Below are 23,801 nucleotides of genomic sequence, written 5' to 3' on the forward strand. Positions count from 1 at the left end.
CAAGCGTTTGCATTTGTGGAGTCGCCACCAATTTATTGTGGAAAATTGGAAACCGTTCGAATACCTCGTGCCATGTCAAGACACAAAGTAGTGACATGAACACCAAGAACTCGTTACCCTTAGCATTCTATGTCTAGAATGATGTTCACAGAGATCTGGAGTAAGGGGTGAGGGTACGTATTAGGAAGCTCTTTTGATCGAACACCTAATCCCGCCCGCCTCGATAGCGGCCTCTACTAATGATTAGGGAAATTATCTATACTCAATATATCGTCGATTATATGCATGCAATGCAACATCCAAGTTTTAATCCTAGCATGTGAGAATTAACTAAGTCGGTGGACAATTAGTTTAACATACAATTAATGTCAAAGTAGGAATTAGATTCAATTACATGTGAAGACATACAAGTGATACAACAGAAGAAATACAATAATAAACAAAATAATGAAAATTACAATAATTACATTGGATTAACGATTTATGTCGAAAATACCTTTAAAACGGATAATTTGAGAAAGTAAATGAATGAAATTAACGAACAGAAATTAAGGATAATACGAATAACAATTAATTAATACGTAAACTAATAAATAGGTCAAGGCAAAACGGAAGTTCAGAGACAGAAATCAACCTGGAAGAGGCGCAGCAGTTGCTGCGTCTGTTCCAAGGCTGAGTTCTGGCTGTGAAGCCGGAACTGCAAATCGTTTATATTCGTGGGTGAATTTAATGATTGATTATAATATTTGACTCGGATGAAAGTGATTTAATACATTAATTACATGTGAATGAGTCATAAAAACGATAAAACATGGATGAAAACGAATGCGAACGAATTAATTACATGATTAAAGGATTGATTAGTGACACGGGTGAACTAATTAGATTAAGTATGACGAATTAATGAAGAATTAATGATGAACAAACAGATGGGAATATACCAAAGATCGAATTCCAGAAACTCAATATGAAGGAATCGAATTTCTACAACCCGGATTGATTTTAATGACGAAAACCCGCAAATATTGGTTATAAGGGATTTAAGTCGGGATTTAACGACGAATTAAATGTTAATGGATTATTCACATGTTAGAATTATTATGCTTAAGTCGTCATAATGAACAAACAAAAGAAAATAAAGAACGAACGAATTGACAAAGGACGAAGGAAGAAGAAAGGAAGCAGGAACTACGGCAGCCTCACGAAGAGGCGCAACAGGTGCTGCGTCCCTTCGAAGAGGCGCAGCAGTTGCTGCGTCCTTTCTCGACGGTCATCTTCTGGTAATTCGTAAAAAAGGTTTTAAACATGGTTTTAGAAATCGGTTTTAGAAGTACTTTCGACATAAACCTTACATTAATTATACAAAAAGTAAATAACAATAAATAAAGAAGGATTTACACCCTTAGACTTACATGTTTGACGAAACGAGATGAACTAAGTTATCGATTAGTGATGCTCGACTCGAACTATAATGCAAATATGAAAGTGCCCTTGTAAGAGGAAAACGATTAAGATTGATTAAGTTGATTGATTGTGGAGTTGGTCAAATTGGTCGGTCATGCAAACGAGGCTGGTACTCAGAAGGATCCGAGCTTACGTGGTCGAATGTTCAAGCACGTAGGCGCCAAAAAGTAAGAACGTGGTCTTAGAATGCAAAGGGAGAAGAGAAGGGTGGACACTCGCGTGAGAAATATGAGGAGCGAAGGCTCCTATTTATACTAATCACGTGAAGGAATTAGGGTTTTCGGAGAGACTTTGGAAGTGAATCTCGAAAAGATATGAAAAATACGCAGAAAAGGACCTGGGAAGAGGCGCAGCAGTCACTGCGTCTCTTGGAAGAGGCGCAGCACCTGCTGCATCTGTTCCCAAGTGGTTTCCTCCTGCGGAAGAAAGATTTCCGTGTTTAATTTATGGAATAACGGGATAATCTTATTTTCCTTAATATTTTGTATGAATATTACGGGAAATTCTTTACCAAAGATTAAAAGATTTATAAAAGATTTATAAAATATGGAATAGAAATATCCGGAACATTCTAGAACATTCTGACTCGGGATTTAGCGGTTATCATAAAATGAAGACGGTTTTAGGCCCGGACTCCAAATGTACTCTAATTACTGTCAAAACAACCGTATCGGCGCGTAGATGACAACTAAGAGGTAGACATCAGTGTTTGAGCAATCACTTGACGATAAACTTACGAACTGTCACAAATCGTTCCGCGTACCAAACATGCGGCCCAATCATCACCGGGTGGTTTGCGGGAGGTGCAGAAATGAGGTGTCTACAAGTATTTCCGGATTTATATAGGAAACTTACTCGATCACAAAACAAACCAAACGAACTTGACTTGTGCAAACTTGTTATAAACCAAATAAACCTTTAAATTAGTTTCATGCGTGTTTATCTATCTCCGATCCATTACGTGTTGTACCCTATGCATCAAGTGTTTGATTCCGAGCCATGCACGCCATATTTGTTATTGGCTTCCTGTGAAAACAATGCAAATATAATTAAAAATTAAAAAAGCTCATAAATCATGTTCATGGATGAATGATATACAAATAGCAGAAAGTATACGAAAAGCTTAAAGAAACGCAATTCTCAAATTTGGGTAAATTTCTGAATTGTCGTTATTTTTATAGGCTTAGAGATATTATAAGTTTGTTCCTTCTGCTAAGCAAATACATACACTTCCTAATTAGGTGGAAAAGATAGATTTTTAGCTAAATTAATTCATACATGTTCATGAGAATTTGGTTTAAAGTATTCTACGTACAAAAGAACCCCAAGCTTTGCAACTAAAAACATGTTTTAGGGATGATCAAATACATCAATATCGAAAATCGACCATACCTCAAAATAGATTAGTTGATAAATTTTCATACATGAGTTCAACAATCTTCTTAATTCTTTTCGTACCTGAAATCTAAACACAAAACACCATTAGTACAATTTACAAATGATAACTCTAAACGGGGGTTAAGATACAACTTGCTACTGGACCACAATAAGCACGCATACAAAAAAAAAAAAATCATCTAAACTTGCAATTAAAATTAAATTGGATAAGGAAAATTTATTTGTTTGTGAAATCTATAAATACGGAGTAGTATTTATACTACAAAGTTATTTCAAGAGTAGTTGAACTCTATTTCTTATCATATTGTTATGGTAGAACCCTATTTCTTATCGAGTAGTTGACTTTATTTCTTATCTTATTGTTATTATTATGATGTGATAAAATATTATCTTCTACATCTTATTATTATCTCTAAATATATCTGCATTAAAAAATATATTAGGTAGTTCGCTAAAATTGGAGACTCTAAAATTACTCGAAAAAAGCTTCATTTATTAATATAGATAGATACATTGATTATATTTATTAGTTATAATTACGCAAATGGCCTTAATTAAAACCCGTGTTTAAAAAATACCCAAACACCCAATTCAAATCCCAAGAGTACTCGCATAAACCCGTCTTGGTCATTAACCAAAAATCACCTATAACCCATGGTTTAAACCATGTCAAACTTCCCACAAACACTCCCGTAAAAACTCCGACATACCCATGAAAATAACACCATCTCAGCCCCACCGTGACTTCCCACCATCACCACCTCTACCACCAACACCAACCTGCAAAACCACCTCACACAGCCACTAACTCGTCCTCACTGAACCCACAACAACTCCCCCTTCAACCTGTCACATGCCCAAGCCCGACACTAATCATCCCTGTCCCCCACCACCTCTGGCCACCACCAGCCTCACCGCTGCTTCTTGGTGGTTCCAGGGGTGGCTCCTCACCTCGTTGCCCTCCTTCAACAGCCACGACCACCGCCACAAAACACAGCAGCAACAACAACCCCAACTCCCCTGTTTTCGCGTGTTTCCGGCAACCACTGCACCAACCACCACCTAAAACCACCCACAACAACCCAAAACCCCGAAGACCCATCACCACGACACTAACCAATCCAAACCCGAGTCCATTCGACACACACAAGAGGATAAAACCGAGTCTATATGCGGGATTGACAACCATTCAACACCCACGAAATTTCGGCCACCACCGCGCAAACCACCACTATAAAACGACCCATACCATCCACGGTGGTCGACTACACCCTAGGTATCTCCCCTAAACAACCCAGGTCAGTCACGCTTAAGAACGGGTTCAAAATGACACAAAACCCGCAACACAACCACCCCTCGAAACTCGCTTGAAAAGCCTCTTTCCCAAGGTCCCTGGTGGTCAACGGTGACTCATGGTCAATCCCTGGTGGTCCATGGTCACAGTCACGGTCACGGCTCGTCCTACGGTGGCCTAGTTTACGAGTTATAGCAAAGCAAAATGTATACATGAGACGGTTTAAAGTATTACCTTGAGGCGATAATAAAAGTTAATTCCTTTGGTTTTCTCTTCCTTACTTCTTTTCTTCTTTTCTTTAGATCTCTTCCTTCTTCTTTTATAAATTATTTTTCAGATTATTGTGTATTTATAGTCTAGAATTAGAGAGGACATGAGGCCAATTAGGAAAGTAAGGAATTACCATTTTATTATCATACAATTATTATTATAAATTATACAATTATTTTTACTACATATTATACTAATCCTCCATAAGTAGAATTACCATATACTCCCTTAATAATTACCATACACTATTATTACTAGGATTATCAATATTCTAATTATTATTACCTTTACTTATTTTTATTCTCTTTATTAATATTATTATTAAATCCCGAAACAGTTTCCGACCATATTCATACGAGATTAATAAATTTTGGTCCACATAACTATGGCACACGACCTAAAGCTCAATTATTAGCTAAGCCCAATTCCCGACCTGGATACTCAATTTATTATTTAATTAACGTCTTACTTGTAATTATTATTAGAAATGCCTTTAATTAATTATATAAATTACATAAATTATTCTCATAAATTATTATCAAAATACGAAGTATTACAGTCTTCCCCCCTTAAAATGAACTCGTCCCGAAGTTCGCCCACAACTACACCAACAACAATTATAAACATCCACACAACTGAATCTTCATTCCAACTTATGATCATTGCAGCATAATCAATTTACTTAGTCATTATCAAATTATATCATACTCATCAAAAGAAGCCTAAAAAATAATTCAAAACATTTGTAGTATCACATTCCTTCCCCCTAAAAATAAACTTCGTCCTCGAAGTTCGAAATATCAAACAACAGGAATAAACAAACCATTTATGACAACCTCTCAAGAACAATTAGTACACATAAGACAACTATTATTTTTTTAACACAACATTGATTGATGAATAAATGAATAACAACAATATGTGAATTACATTGATAACAAACCCACATTGTATAGTATATTCGAACTAACATTATTTAAACTTACTACTTGCGCGTTTATTTCTTACTAACGACATCTGATCTTAAACATGCATGCATTTAATGTAAATATATAAGCTTATGGCAACACATTCCGCATATCACTAGACATGTCATTCTACTTACACAAATTACCACAACAAAATGCCAAGGTGAAAGAAACAAGGAGCAATTCTTTAGAAATTTTAGCACAATTTACATTTTCAAGAATAAGGAAACACATGTTATAGCTTCCAAAAATCATTAATAAATAATAACATAATTACTTCTTGAGCACTTATACTTTTTAGAAAATACAGTGATTTAATAACTCATGAGAGAAAGAATCAAGTCAAAAACTCATAAGGTCAATTTATAATGCATTTTACAATTTATTTGGTCGAAACGAAAATTTTACAGCAACTTGTCAGAATTTTAGGTCAACTTGTAAAAATCACTATAAATTGTCAAAATATTTTCTTTCGACGTGGCTTATCAATTTAGAAACATATACGAATCTTTTAAACAGTGGAGTTGGAATATTACCTAAATAATAAGTAAGTTTTAAATGGCAATTTTTACAATAACATGGAACGAAATCATCACTGTACAGGAATATTCTGACCACTATCCACTAAAATATTTATTACTCCTAAACCGTATATTATTTGAACATAAGACCAGCGGCATATGAAAACTAACTCACAAAGCTATCACGTATAAAAATTTCGTGCAAGAATATTTAACAGGCATTAAATGGCAGCCAAAGCAATCAAGGGTAAAATTTCAAGAAATCAACCAAGTCACATTCTTCACAATTCCACGCAATTTCCGTAATACTTCACATGTTAATCATAATTACACCTCCCACATACATGCTCACATAATTTTCTCCTATCCACATGTTATAACAATGCTTAAAAATCATATCACATCCCTTCTCCGTAAAAGCAAGGTTACGTCCCCGTAACCACAATCATCAATGAAAACAACATTCAAATAAGGCAAACAAAATTCCTAAGACAAAATAAACAATATTCATTTTAAATTAACCCACACTGTAATAACTCTCAAGGTAACCGATTCAATACTGGAAGGGCCAAGGTACGAATTAAGGCGCGCTTTTTAACCGTACTAAGAGGGGCTCCTAACAGTTTCTACCTGGGGTTCATTTTATTTAGACACATCCTAAGTTCATTATAATTCATTGGTTAGGCCTGATGATCGTTTTGCTCTAATACCACTTTGTAACACCCCCATTTATTCTGGAGCATTTAGCAAGACATTCCCAATAAATAGGACTGTTACCATCTCGGTTGCCCGAGGTAAATGATACAAATTAAAACAAACCAAAGTACTTTAATGACTTTAACTGAATTAACGGTTTTAATACATTGTCAACCGATTAAATTTAAACCTTAACATTACAATTTACTACGCAGCGACAATTACATAATTAAAGTTGTATAAGTCACCAAGTGATCTAGACAGCAACTATGGTCCAAGTCGAGCTCACGTCCCAATGCTGCCAAGTCAGCTAATCTTTAGTACCTGTCAAATCTGCTCCTCATTATGGTTCATCACAGGTACGGTGTTCACGAATACACTGTCAACCACGAGGTTGAGTAGGATAAAATACATTATAACAACCAATCTATAATAATCCCACAACTGTCAATATGCCAAATTCCAATCTCAATTGTTCACATGTCACATCTCGACATCAACTATCCACGTTATCCACCAGAGACTAAGCATGGGGTCTTCCAATTATTCACACACGTTATCCACCAAAGACTAAGCCTGGAGCAGTCCAATAACCACTCACATTATCCACCAGAGACTAAGCCTGGGGCAGTCCAATTCTAATAAACCATTCCACAATATAATCGTATAAAATATACACAACTCCAACAATTAACAATGTCACTCAATTAACTTAATTAAATAAGCAGTCATAAAACCAATCATCCTTCCAATAACATCCATGTATTTAAACACGAAAACAGATATAGTTGAATAGATTATCCTACCTGGCAAGCAAATCCCATAAAAGCAATCCGAGTAAATAGAAATCCAATTAACACAACTTCTCACAACTCCGTCACCTAGACAAGTACTTATAATTACTATTTGTACAATTTAACTTGATTATATAAATTAACTATATTTATTAGTTATAATTGAGCAAATGGCCTTAATTAAAACCCGTGTTTAAAAAGATACCCAAACACCCAATTCAAATCCTAAGACTACTCGCATAAACCCGTCTTGGTCATTAACCAAAAATCACCCATAACCCATGGTTTAAACCATGTCAAACTTCCCACAAACACTCCCGTAAAATCCCCGACATACCCATGAAAATACCACCATCTCAGCCCCACCATGACTCCCCACCATCACCACCTCTACCACCAACACCAACTTGCAAAACCACCTCACACAGCCACTAACTCGCCCTCACTAAACCTACAACAACTCCCCCTTCAACCCGTCACATGCCCTAGTGTCACGGTCCGGTGCTTTTGCCGGATCGTGGCGCGCACCTTTGCCCGGCTCAAGGCAAGATGCAAGCGACAAGGATCTTCGTACTAGTGAAGGACCGCTCACTAGCACGATACTTGGGTCTCGGCAACACTCGACAGAATTGCAACGAGAGCATAAAGCACTAGTGTTTGTCAAGCACTAGGCATTCGTAATCGGTCTCGGGTGTGTGAGTCGGGATCCTAGTGTCGATCCCACGAACACGGCTTGTTAGAAAAGTGAAGGCAAAGAGTCGTTCACAACAAAGCAACAACAAGCAACACGAAGGCACAAGGTAGGAAGCAGATTTTCATTCACTAGTACTCCCTAAAGAGGGAAATTTGATATTTACATCCTGGTAGCAGGAAACATTGAAAGTGTAGAATAGCGATATACATATTTATGGAAAGAAAACCTATGCTAACTATGCTAAACTAGGAAGGTATTTACTAAAAATATACAAGGGAAATGAAATTACATAAGTATGATTAAATCTAAGGATTCGAAGTGTGCGGATCATTACACTCTCCCCCACCTAATCTTGTTGCCGCCCTCGGCAACGCCAAAGTCTTGAATGGTGCTTCAGTGAGACATCGTGCTTGAGCCCTGGTTGTCCATGTTGTGTTGGGATTTGACTTTCTCTGCACTCCGGCTTGTGGGCGAGCTTCTGACCACACAATGATCGGCGTCATCGTCCCTTCAAGGATAGGCTGAATCTCCTTGACATAGAAGTTGCCGAACATCATGTTCTCCAAGTCCACTCCTCGCTCCTTGTCTTCCAGGAAATTCCACTTCGCCGTTGTCCGAGTAAACATCTCTCGAGGTTTCTCCAAACACTTGCTCTCATGGACCTTCCCCTTGTCTATCTTCACTGCGGTACCTGCATTCAAGGACATGTGAGATCTCCAGGACGCGGAATCAGCATTTTGGCGCGGCCCCCTGATTGTACGAGGCCTTATCTCTTGGGTCGACTGACCCGCAAACCAGGACGTCGATTCAGCATATCGACGCGGCCCTCTGATGGTACGAGGCCTACTTCTTTGGGCATCTCGGCCCTCATTGTCTACTCCTCGATGAGGTGGTAGACTCTCCTTTCGTCCCCCAGGACTTAGCAGCGTAGTTAGGCTGGGTCTTGTTCGCCCTCGGCTCCACCGAACCTTTGGGCTTTCTCCAAGGTCACATCCCTTGTTTCGGCGTCGGTATCACCTTCATAGCCGAAATTCGATGCTGCCCCTTATCTTTGTCGCCGTCCACCGTCTTCACTACGATAGACCCCATTAGTAGCATCGATCCGTCACTCGGTTTCAATACTACCAATGCTTTCTGAAAGAATTGCATCCCGAATACTAACTCGAAGTCATCCAGCGGAACGGTGGCGAAGTCAAGCTCCCCTGCCCACTCACCCACTTGGACCGCGACCTTCTTAGCCACTCCTTGGACGCGTCTCAATTTCCCATTGACCAGCTTTAGGCAGCTGTTAGCATCCCGCAAAACTAGCTCCAGCCGATCAGCTTCCTTTTTCGTAACAAAGTTGTGGGAGGCGCCCGAGTCGATCAAGGCTCGTGCTTGCTTCCCATTCACTATCAAGTCCACGGACATGAGTCCGTCGGATTTCTTGGCGCAGGAATCTTCGTACTTCCCCATCGCGCTAATCCTTTGGAGTGAGCCCATCCATGGTTGGTCTTCGCCATCACTCGAGTCTTCGTCATACTCTTGGTGATAGTCGGCCAATGCCCCCATCAAGACGTTCTTGAGCCCCTTTCGGCATTTTCTTGAACATGGCATTGAACTCCGCTTTGTTCGGACAATCGGCCATCTTGTGAGGACCCTTGCATACAAAACACGCGAACGGTTTCTTCGTTGTGGAAGCAGTTGAGTTTCCCGCCTTCGAAGACGAGCTTGAGGGCGAGTTTGTAGTGCTCGCCGATTGGGCTTGACTTCCTTGCGAGCGGAACCGACTGTTCCCAACTGAAATGGCGCTATTTTGTGGCCTTTGTCCATTGTACCCACTTTGTGACGCACCAGTATTCCCCGTTGGTGCCACAACTCTTGGTGCCTCTCGCTCCCCGTGAAAGTCGAGCAGGCGCTCCGCGGCCGATATGGCCGAAGACAGAGTTTTGGGATTCTGCCTCATGACCTCCTGTTGTGCCCACCTCTTCAACCCGTCAATGAATTCGAATTTTCTGTCCGTCTCGGACATTTCGGTAATCTCGAGCATGCACGCTGAGAATTCCCTCACATATTCTCGGATTGATTTGGTGTGCTTGATTTCCTTCAACTTCTTCCGAGCAACAAACTCCGTGTTCTCGGGGTAGAAGTGATCCTTCAAGATCCTCTTGAAGTCGGCCCACGATGTCACCGTAATCGTGCCCGCATCAATTTCCTTGTACCTAGCCCTCCACCACATCTTGGCATCGTCGACTAGATACATGCTTGCCATGACAACTTCCGCGTCTTCGTCGAGCCCACTTACTCGGAAGTATTGCTCCATATCGAAGATAAAGTTATCGACCGCTTTCGAATCCCTCGCCCCATCGTAGGGACGAGGTGGAGGTGCCTTCACCTTATGGCCCCCAATAGATTTCCCGTCATTGGCCACCGCTTTCACGAGCGTGGCACAAGTGTTCTCTAACATCTCGAGCTTTCGGTGGAGATGATTGATCTCTTCCTCCCGATCATCGGGGATCGCATCACTAATCGCTTGGATGCGGGTGTTCATCCCGTCCACCTTTGTCTCGAGTTCACAAACCGTCTTCTGCAACTCTTCGAGGCTTGCGGCCATCCGCATAACGATGCCCTCGAGTTTGGGAAGCTTGACGTCGAATGATTCCTCTAAGGCATCCACTCAGTGCTCGATTGTTTCGCCCATTTTCTCGATCTTGATAAACAAATGCGGCGTGCAGAAACCCGTCCGAAGACCGGGCTCTGATACCAAATGTCACGGTGCGGTACTTTTGCCGGATCGTGGCGCGCACCCTTGCCCGGCTCAAAGCAAGATGCAAGCGACAAGGATCTTCGTACTAGTGAAGGACCACTCACTAGCACGATACTCGGGTCTCGGTAACACTCGACAGGATTGCAACGAGAGCGTCAAGCACTAGTGTTTGTCAAGCACTAGGCATTCGTAATCGGTCTCGGGTGTGTGAGTCGGGATCCTAGTGTCGATCCCACAAACACGGCTTGTTAGAAAAGTGAAGGCAAAAAGTCGTTCACAACAAAGCAACAACAAGCAACACGAAGGCACAAGGTAGGAAGCAGATTTTCATTCACTAGTACTCCCTAAAGAGGGAAATTTGATATTTACATCCTAGTAGCAGAAAACATTGAAAGTGTAGAATAGCGATATACCTATTTATGGAAAGAAAATCTATGCTAACTATGCTAAACTAGGAAAGTATTTACTAAAAATATACAAGGGAAATGAAATTGCATAAGTATGAATAAATCTAAGGGTTCGAAGTGTTCGGATCATCACACCTAGCCCGACACTCACCATCCCTGTCCTCCACCACCTCTGGCCACCACCAGCCTCACCGCTGTTTCTTGGTGGTTCCAAGAGTGGCTCCTCACCTAGTTGACCCTCCTTCAACAGCCACGACCACCGCCACAAAACACAGCAGCAACAACAATCCCAACTCCCCTGTTTTCGCGTGTTTCCGGCAACCACTGCACCAACCACCACCTACAACCACCCACAACAACCCAAAACCCCGACGGCCCATCACCACGACATCGACCAACCCAAACCCGAGTCCATTCGACACACACAAGAGGATAAAACCGAGTCTATATGCGGGATTGACAACCATTCAACACCCACGAAATTTCGGCCACCACCGCGCAAACCACCACCATAAAACGACCCATACCACCCACGGTGGTTGACTACAACCTAGGTATCTCCCCTAAACAACCCATGTCAGTCACGCTTAAGAACGGGTTCAAAACGACACAAAACCCGCAACACAACCACCTCTCGAAACTGGCTTGAAAACCCACTTTCCCGAGGTCCCTGGTGGTCAACGGTGGGTCATGGTCAATCCCTGGTGGTCCATGGTCACAGTCACGGTCACGGCTCGTCCTACGGTGGCCTAGTTTACGAGTTATAGCAAAGCAAAGTGTATACATGGGACGGTTTAAAGTATTACCTTGAGGCGATAATAAAAGTTAATTCCTTTGCTTTTCTCTTCCTTTATTCTTTTCTTCTTTTCTTTAGATCTCTTCCTTCCTCTTTTATGAATTATTTTTCAGATTATTGTGTATTTATAGTCTAGAATTAGAGAGGACATGAGGCCAATTAGGAAAGTAAGGAATTACCATTTTATTATCATACAATTAGTATTATAAATTATATAATTATTTTTACTACATATTATACTAATCCTCCATAAGTAGAATTACCATATACTCCCTTAATAATTACCATACACTATTATTACTAGGATTATCAATATTCTAATTATTATTACCTTTACTTATTTTTATTCTCTTTATTAATATTATTATTGAATCCCGAAACAGTTTCCGACCATATTCATACTAGATTAATAAATTTCGGTCCACATAACTATGGCACACGGCCCAAAGCTCAATTATTAGTTAAGCCCAATTCCCGACTTGGATACTCAATTTATTATTCAATTAACGTATGTCTTGTAATTATTATTATAAATGCCTTTAATTAATTATATAAATTACATAAATTATTCTCATAAATTATTATCAAAATACGGGTATTACATAGACCACCAGACCACCCCGCCCACTCCTCTCCTCGACCACCGTACCAGCCACACGGCGATATTACCGGACCACCCCCTACACCGGACAACTTTTGCACCCGTCTTTGCACACGGCATTAGTTATAACTAGTAGACAATTAATGCATAACCATGGTCGTCAAACGTACAATGCACTTTAATCAATGATCTATTTGTTCATCATCTCTTATTAACACGTATAACTAATCCCATGTGCAAAAATTTGTCTCAGATACAATTTGTGGGCTTTATTTCTGAATTGAAAGAAAAATCAAGTGCATTAGAGGCCATCGTCCATATCATCAAACCCTAATTTAACTAATTTCATCAAATCCTTAGTTAATTAGTTTAAATTAATCCTAATTTGATACATCTATGGTATAGTTAATAAAGTTAATAGATTAGAGTTATCATTTGATCGAATCGAGAACTACCATCATAATTGAGTAATTTGACGGATTTGATTAATTTGTGAGGAAGAAAATTAGAGAGTGTTTGGTAGTTTGTGTTTTGGGGGAAGGATAAAGTATGGAAAATTAATGACAAAAAGTACATGAAAAAATAATGTTTGTCCATAAAAGAGCAACTACCTTATTTGGCCTTTTCATGTGGCATAAAACTCAAAAATAACAAGGTTATATTTATGCATATATAACAATCTTAGACTATTGTAATTATTTTTTACGGACCCTTGCACGGAACACGTGGATTCCAATCGCATCTTTTTCTGTAGTCAGCAGCTTGGTCAGAACAGGCGAAGTATATACCATCTGAACGAGCTTCCCAATAAATGTTGTTTGAACCTTTACATACCTTGTGTGTTTTCTATACCATGTTTATAAGCAATGAAAGTTCTATCTTTAGTCTTCCCCCATTTTAAGCGGTAAGTTATGATGAGTACACTTTGATCGTAATATGATATTTTGAATTTCGTATCAAAATGCTTACCAAAGGCAATATGATCGTAGAGACTAAACCTAGTACTTGTGCTTTTAAACTGAAAATCCAATCGATGAGATTTGTCTTCAATTGCATTCCTGACACTTACATTAACAAATTGTCTCGGTACCCAGCCATTCACGTATGGGGTAGTGAGTATAATAAGAAAACACAAAAGAAAAATGTCTTTATTGGATATTTGGATCGCATGATGGAAGTTGGAATGAAGTTCAATATGGACTGCGATCATTTTATATATAGAAATTTGCAGTTATTCAACGCTCAAAAATAAGTGTGTACATCTTAATGAATTCATCCTTGGCTTTGTAACATTCACCATTGGTTGTTACAATTCTCTCGTATTAAACCATCATAATAAATTTTCGTAGTTGCTAAATCCCGCGCATCAATTTACTAAATCACGCGCATTTTACTGCTTTATCCCGAATATGCCCCTCCCATTTTTCAACCTCACTGATAGAATCAAGAGAGAGAAAACATGAGAAGAATTAACCCCCAAAAAAGCGATACATCAATTTCCCAAAACTCTTCGCCGCCTCCAGCGCAACCTACCGCCGTTCGCTACGCCGGCACCCTCCTTCACCAGTCGCCACCCTGTCAGCGCCGCCGATCAACCACTCTAATCCATAATACCCCGATAAGTTTTCGTATCCCACCAACTCTACCCAATCGCGTCTCCGTCGACAATCCCCTCCTATCTCTTCGTCGCCGGTCGACTGGTGGAGTAAAAATCCTTTGTATATACAGATCCTTTCGATAATAAAAACATGGCTTGATTTCCCATGATAAAAAGGTTGCTCATAAATCTTGGTTTCTCCTATTTCTCATAAATCTTGGTTGTATTACTTGGTTATTCTGATCGTTCAGTCTGACCATATGCAAAAATCCTTTGTATATACATACAGATCTGATAGATGAACCATCTCAACCAAAACCTTAAGGTATGGTTGAGGCCCAACTATTATATTTATTCCTATTACGCCCTCTCACTCGAATCCTCATTGGGCTCGAAGAGTGGTTAGTGCACATGCCCCTCATACCATATGCTGAATTTCCACTTCGTGAGTTATGCTCTGATACCATGATAGATGAACCATCTCAACCAAAATCTTAAGGTGATGGTTGAGGCCCAACTATTATATTTATTCCTATTAAGATCATTGCTCATTTTCATAGAATCCAGTTTTTAGTACACCTTGAATGCACACCATTTTCTTGTCCTCACGTGAAGTAAACTCTCTTGTTTTGAGAAATTTATCACTCACACGTGCTCTTCCGCATAAGTCATACTACTGTACAGCCGCTCGAGCTTCTGTTGATGCTTCAATTCAGGTTAATATATAGTTTATATGATAATACGAATTTTGAGTTCAGAATCATTGATAGTTGTCCCTGAATACACATTTGAGGTAGTCATTGAAGACGATATCGTGGAGCAATTTATGGTAATATTGTTGAGCAATTATGGTGATATTTTAAGTAGCCATTGAAGACGATATCGTTTTGAATCAACAGTCGAAACCCTGCATTCACAAGCTTAGGATCTTGAGATAGTGAAGCATTAAACCTGGTTGATTAGGTTCTCGAGTTAGCTGAATTATTATGTCATTTGTAAACTGAAGCTGTTCTAGCAGCTCCTTGGCATGGCTCATGCCTCTATGCTCCACTCTTGTAAACAACTCGCTGCTAAGGTGGTCCCCCATGTGAACATCTACGAGCACACCACAAACGCTTTGACAGCTGGTGGCTAAGGCTTGAACAACTTCAGCTTCATTGTCTGGTTGGCTAACCACCAAAGGGCTTCCTCCTCTGAACAATTCAAGCTTGTTATTGGGAAATGTAACAAAATGAACCGTTGACCTCGACTACTTCCCTGAACTCTTGTAAACTTGGTGCATATACAATGTGTTTTTCACTGCTGATAAGCCCCTACAATGTAAACTACACCCGTATAGAGCAACTGGTTGCTCAGTATGTATGGTGTTCAGGACGTTGTAATTGTCAGTTATGAGCTAATAAAATTTTCTACTTACTCCATTTTTAGCGTCTTTATTTTCAGCTAATATAATTTCATTTCAAGTTGAATACCAATGCAACTAAAAAATAGGCAGTGGAACATGTAGGAGAAACTTTAGTTAAATTGATGAAACGTAATCAAGTCAAGTAATTGATAATAGGAGTACAAAATTTGATGATGACAAAAGTAATGAACAAATAAGTAAATAGTTCCTGCTAAAATAAATAACAAAAGTTATATATTTCAGTTCTCTACAAATATATCTTCAATATACGGAAGACAATACGGTAATTGCTGGAGATGCATCTTCAATCTGTGGCCCTTGAGATCGGTACAATGTTGTTCTTGACTCAATTTGCTTAAACTCGAGTTCTCGAGTCTGATCAGCAACATATTTCCATTGCAGGTGCATGGTTGGTAACGGAGAAGCATGTCCTAAATGCACAACCAAGTCACCAGCAACCCCTCCCCAACCCCAATAAAACCGCCGGACACCCCTACCTACCCCTATATCGGCGCCGATAGACCACCCCCGCGCCACCCAAAGCAACTCGTTCCTGCGTGTACTGAAGCAACCTCGGCAATCGCGCACAACCGCAGCAACAACACACAACCGCACAACCACCCCCTCCGACCACCCAATGTGCATCTTCCGGCCACCCTACTCAGGCCTGACGACGATCCATAACCACCCCCTCCATAACCCTACTTTAAAACCTTAATTGTAAAAGAAAACCGTTTTAATTAAAAAAAATCATTAGTTAAGTCGATAATAAGACGGGATTAAAAAGATGTTTATGAAATGGAAAAATTACCTCTGATATGCACGAATTACGATCCATTATTGTCGAATTATTTACGAATTCGTTAGGTTTTGAGAGGGAGAAACTTTTTTTTTTTTAAACAAGGGAGAAAACTCTTCCTAATTAATATTTTTAAATGAAGGGCAATTCTGGAATACAGGGGGCAAAATGCGCGATATTTAGGCCCTATTTTTTTGGACTGAAATTGTCTGAACTGAACTGAACTTAATGGAGCTGAACTAAACTGAACTAAACTTAATAAAGCTGAACTAAACTTAAACTGAAATAATAATAATAATAATAATAATAATTGTTATAATAATATTATTCATTATTATTATTATTATTATTATTATTATTAATAAAATATCAATATAATATAATAATAATCTAATAAGTAATATAAAAAATAAAATAGTAATATAATAATAAATATATTAAATATAATAATAATAATATATTAGTAATATAAATAATATTATTAATAGTATTATAATATATTAAATAATATAATATATTAATAATAGTAACTAAAAAATGAATATGATAAGTATAATATAAATATTATAAATAATAATAATTAATATAATTAATAATAATAATAGATGTAATATAATAATTAATTAATATAATAATACTAAATATGTTATTAATAATATTAATAAAAATGAATATATTAATAAATATAATATAATAATAAATATAATAATAATATAATAATAATAATAATAATAATAATAATAATAATAATAAATATTAATACCGTAATATTGCCATTAATCATAATAATATAATAATAAATAAATATAATAAATATAAATAGTAATATAACAAATATTAAAAATAAATTTTAATAAAATAATAACAATAGTAAATAAATTAATATAATAATAATGATTGCAATAAGAATATAAAATAAGAATAATAATATTAATATTAATGTTGAAATAAACTACTCCTTCGAATCAATGAATTGAATGAAGTGAGTGAATCGAACTTATTAGAACTGAAATTAAGTCCAAAAGAACAAGGCCTTAGTAAAATAGTGCGCGGGATTTAGCACGTCCCTAAATTTTACATATTAATGGGACTTAATGCCTCCGTGTAATGTCTCATCTACGCCTGACATGACATTTCTGCCATGTTATAATTATAAAAGATAATATACTTCACAATAAACTTTTGTAACTTCGTACACATCTTAAGAATATGCCGCACATTATTTAAAAATGCTTGAGATTAACATTCTCGTTATTTATGTTCTTTTACGTCTCCAAATTATAATTATAAATGTCTATAAATCTACAATATATTATCGAATTAGTACTTAATTAATTAATAAGTGGGTCGTCTAAAAAAAACTGTTGTCTCAGTGTCTAATGACTAATGCTCGGGATTTTTTCCTATCATAATGTGAAATTAGTAACTTCTTATCCGAATAAATATATTGGTGACGTACAAAATCTCATTTAATCTCATTTAAGGCGACACTATCCATCTTAAGTTTAAGCTGAATTAAGTATCATACTAATTGTCTATATAGGACAACCTGGCGCCCTAGGTTCGAGAATAAGAACTCCATTGCATTATATTAAAAATATTTTTAATGGGTAATGAATTCATCCAAGGCTTTGTAAGTACCCGGCGGCGGATCTTCGTTGTAGTGCACGGGGACCAGGCCCCCGCCACATGGGCTTAACACAAATTTAACACAATTTTTGTTAGTTAAACTAGTGGCAGTGCTTGATGAATTACAGCTGCCCCCAAGCTTTTGTGCAAATTAGCGAAATGGGAGTATATAGTTTCATTAAGCCAAGAATTCACGGAAGACTTATAATTGTTGGCAGGGCCCATAAGTTCCACTTATATGTTTAAGTTTTAATATTTCAACAAAAAAAACCAATGAAATCCGTATCAAATTAGAACACCAATTATAGAACAAAACCGTATCACAATTAAGACAGTTCTTTTATATAAGAGGGCAATTTATTTATATAAGGGAATTCAGGGGCGGATCCAGGATCTGACTAAAGGGGTGGCACACTAAAAAAAAATTTACGAACAACATTTATACATTAAAATTCTAACATAGTCATAAAGAAAAAATATACCAAGGAACTCTAAACCAAATAGCAACAAACCCAAGTGCATTATTCTAGAGGAAATATCCATTTTCGGCGATATAAGTTGTAGCGGACAAGAACAGTTAAAACTTGAACACAACCATATAATTCACATTAATCTTAGATAATAAAAAAACCACAACAAAATTAATGCAATGAAGAGGCGAAACACCAAACTAATGATTGAAACGATGTGAGTATTATACAACCACCGTCGCACGACAGTAATGTCAAACTCTAGTCAGCCAATCATTACCGATAAGTGTGGACCAGTTGACTGTAAAATATTACATCCCACATGTATTCTTAAAATGAGATTTAAACATGTGATCATCATGATCGACAGTTGTGATCGCATTATTGTCGGAGGACACATATTCCAACAATCTCCCACTTGTCCTCGACAAGTGTGCGTCACCAATTCTCTTGTCCTATTACTATCTCCCACTCAATGCAAGGTGTCTTTCAGGTCGTACTTGCAAGTGATCATATCGAGAGTGGTTTCCTCGATCTGGAGAATAACTGATTGACCGGAGTTTATCTACCATAGATACCTTCCGAGCGTGGCCACGCATTTCCAGTTCATTACTCCTCGAGTGGCCCTGAGATATTGTTATAACCCTGACAAGGGGTGGACAATTCCTATCGCACTTATTCCCTTCGACTAGCCACGGCCATCATAACCCAAAATATGCCCATTTGACCCCATTTACGAAGGTCGTAGTAACACAAATCAAAGTTAATCTGAAACTGTGCCATCTTAGGCGAACAGTCTTTAGTCAAAAGAATCGACTCATTAGAATACTATAGTAGCTCTCGCCACGACCAGGTTATATAAATTTGTCAGAACTCTATAAGCGGTCATAAGGCCCGACAAGGTGTTCCTAATAGTCTTCCTATGTGATCGACTAGTCATTCTCATATGACTCCATGGCACTTGAACTTGCCATCAATCACATCACACTCTAGTCACTTCGAGACGTCACCTCATGTAAGTAACTATGGGCGAATACAATGCTAATCCGTGTTCACTTTAACGGGGTCCAATATTGTCTCTACAACCCGTTTGGATGTAACAAAGTATAAAAGAAGTTCTCAGATTTTAAAAACTCGAACGACAAATGTGATTATCACATATGAATAGTCAATACCTGATTACTATTCATATTCTATAATCCAGTTTGATCTTGTATATAGTTTTTCATCTCAATTCAATTGAAATGACATGACTCATCAAGTTAAGCCTATGAGAAGGCTTTGGTTAGTAGGTTTTATCAACTTCTTGTACCTTACTCAACCTTACTACATACTCGTTTTCCTTTGTAATGTATATATTTGCATTACAAAACTTTCTGAGTACGTGTCGAGATCCAATCAAGACATAAGCCCTCTAGCCTTAGAATAGCTCCCCTTTGTTTTTCACGGTGTGCGAGACTCATCCCTTCTTGCACATCCCATGATTGCAAGTGTACTCAATTTCCGTTGTAAATATTTCTCATTGTTCTTTATTGCCTAAAACGATTCTAGAAAATCTATTTCTTAAATAACATAGCCACAATGGTATCTTAACCATCCTAATGTGTTTTGATTATGGTTTTGTCGAAAACCATGCGCAATCTCAATTGTCAATTGTCACTTGTGTAACACCCTTACACAAAATTACATCAAAAGCACTTTGTATTACATCCTTAATGCTTCTGAAGGCACTTAAGGGTAATCTTCATGGCTTACTTGGTAACTATTACTTAAATTCGATTTGAAACAATTCATCATACTCAAAGTATATGAAGTGTTATACATCATTTCCTATTTAATTGATTCGGCAGCGGAAGCAAATGGAATCAATCAAATATGTTCAACTTGATTGAACTAATCACAAATCTTAGCAACATAAGACTTCATATTTGATATTAATATCATGTAGATTTATCTCTATAAATCCGGATATTAAAGATGTACTATATTTCTCCAAAAGTCTTAAATCATTCGCAATGATCAATATGTCATCCACATATAAGACTACTAAAATTTCCGTAACTCCCACTAAACTTCATGTTTAAACACAACTTCTCGAATTATCGAGAAATGTTTTATCACATGATCAAAATGTTGATTCCAACTCATTGATGTCCTACTTAAGACCATCTCTTAAGTTGCACATGATCTTAGGATTATAAGAATCTATAAAACACAAGACATGTATTGAATACATTCCTTCTAATTGAAGAAGTGGGTTTTAGATTCACTTGCTATATGTATATCATCATAATGGAACACAATCCCTAAGAAGATCCAAATAGACTTAAGCATTTCAACCAGTGCAAAACCCTTTGCAACCAATCAAGCCTTTTATTTCGGATTTTCATGGCTCTAAGCCTTGTATTGAGTTGTGACTTAAACACTCTCATGTAAGTCATATGTTCATTACTTTCCAGAAGTAATCAACTTGAATCAAACAATTTCTTTGTAAGATCTTTACTTTCTTAAAAGTAATATGAATTCATCATCTTCAACAAGTGACGACTTTAACCTCCTAGGTTTTGAAGAAACAACGTCTTACACAAAACGTCTCATGTAGCCAAGAAAGATCAGTTTCTTGCGACATAACATTCTTACATAACATTCTTTGTGGCTCTTGAATAATTTCTCCCACTCTGTCTTCTAGAAATAAACTTGTATTTTAGAAAGACAGCTTCACGAGCCACAAACTCGTTGTACTCGTGATTATAATAAGGAAAAATGAGCATTTGTTTCTTTTGAAAACTTACAAACATGTTACCCTACCATTTCATATCTCATATGACTCGTTTTAGATTTAGTGGAAAAATAATTTAGACAAAATGATAAAATCCCCAAAAGGATCAAGTAACTCAAAGTAACTTGATCGAAGTCCAAACCATATCGAATAGCGTTTGATTTCTTTATCCAACCACACATTATCCCATAATGTGTGCTAAGAGAGATTAATTTGTGATACTATATCACATTTCATTTGTCTTGCATCAAGGTCTTCACTTGATAATCCCATCACGACTAAATCGTGATTCCTTGAACTCTTTGAACTTCTTCAAAGATTTCTCTATTTACCTCATTAAGCGAACACATTAGCGTCAACTTAAATCGTTGGTAAAAGAAAATGATCAACCTATTTTGGATCAATGATTTACAACCTCGATCTCCTTTTCAACCAAAAGGCACGAGACATCTTGCTTTGAATACAAGATACGCATATACCATAAGATCTAATGGTTTCAAGAGTACTCGATAACTCTTTGCGTTCATCATTCGAGAATTTAAGGTTCAATCTTGGGATACCAATTTGAGTCTTGCATCATCTACATGATATATCATTCTAGTTTGGTTTAGAATATAATCACCTTGATAATGGGCTAACCATACATCAAATCATGGTGTATAGGGTCACAAAAGTGAAACCTCTTTTGTATCTTAACAAGTTTATATTCTTATTTAGATTTTATGCACTTAATAGTCACAATTAAATACAACTCTAAACCCAAAACTAGATTGAGTACACAATGACTCTACCTCTCAACATCATTGTTGCTAGTCGTCATATTCTAATCATCCTATGTATCAAGTACAATGATGAAAACCACCACCGGTTTCTAATATTAATAAGTAGTACTAGCAAAATTTATGTTAATCAAATAAACATTTAAAGAAGAAGGTCCGATTAGATGTCCCACAACTAACTTGTTGATTCTTCAATAATTTGGGGTAATTTCCTTTCTAGCGTCCAACAATTAAGACAATGGAAACTTTATCGGTCGGGATTGATAAGTTTAGTATTGTTATTCTCAATAACGTTACTTTTAACATTACCTTGTATCAATTCCATTCTAATTTTACTTCTTTAAAACCTTATCCTTTTCTTAACGGTTTAAGAGAATGCTCCCACTCATTTCAATGAGTCTTTGCTTTGAGAAGAAAAATTATATTCATGAAGACTACTCTTCATCCGTTTGTTTAGTCTTAAAACTTTCATTGAAGTGGTTGCGGTATTTTGGTCTATTACGATATCCGACAAATCTAATTACCAAAACAATTTATCGCTTCAAGGTACTTAATTCAATTAAGTATATGAAAAACAATCCATAAGTAGATGTGTTAGTCAAGAATCAAAAACCTGTTTGATAATGAATAACTTTAATCTATACTCTTTACAAGATATCCTTAGCAATGGTTCATTTGAGGTTTTAGAAGCAAATTCATATATGTCTTTAGTTACGATGTTTTAATGGAGATTTGAATTAAATCCGAAATGATATCGTATATGAATTGTGGTAAAGAAATAGAACAATATAATAACGGAATGATGAAAACAAAACATTTATCATTATAATAATACTTGTAAATAACAAGTAAAGCATTTACATAGTGACCTCTACCCAACTATGATAAATGATTCCAAGATCCAAATTCATATTAACTTGGGGCACGGTGTGCCGAAATACCCTTTATTAATATAACTCGGTGGATTAACTCTTTAATCGATTCTACTTTTAGAACTCTTGGTCGATAAAATTACATTAATATTTATCTTTATCCCGAAACACAACCGGAAATCGTCGTGAATACTTTCGTTGAATTCAACCCAAATTTCGAATAAATGTGTCCATGATCCAAACTCATATCAACTTAGGGCACGGTGTGCCGAAATACCCTTCATTAACATAAATTCGGTGGATAGACATTTATCACCCACTTCCCCTACGTAACAAGGTTTGTACCCCAGTGTGGCCGAGTGCACTCCCTCATGAAATAGGTTTTCATGGTTTCTACTTTTTGGTAAGGCTAAATCTCAATTGTTTATTTAGCGAGAGGTCATGTCAAATTATTATCTATCACGTTTTAAGTGAACTAAAGCGGTGAACTACGATAATTGTAATTGACACGGTCGATCAACTCGATAAAAGATGATGCATGTTTTAGTTATGGCGATTTAGCGATGCATGCAACATATAAATAAAATGCAAAGCATAAAATAAATCCTAGTATGGCCTTCCTAAAATAGAAAATCTAATTAACTATTACATATTCGGAAACCAACTCCATTGGTCCCTTGAACTTCGGTTTTAGTACGCATCTCGAGGTAACACCGTCTTTATGTATCGCCTTCTTGAGTGACACCGTCTTCAACGAACTCCGAAATAAATAAATTACATAACAAATTACATAATTTCCTATTTTACATTTGTAATTAAAAT

Source organism: Silene latifolia, chromosome X (genome assembly GCF_048544455.1).
Source record: "Silene latifolia isolate original U9 population chromosome X, ASM4854445v1, whole genome shotgun sequence".
In the NCBI taxonomy this organism is placed as follows: Eukaryota; Viridiplantae; Streptophyta; class Magnoliopsida; order Caryophyllales; family Caryophyllaceae; genus Silene; species Silene latifolia.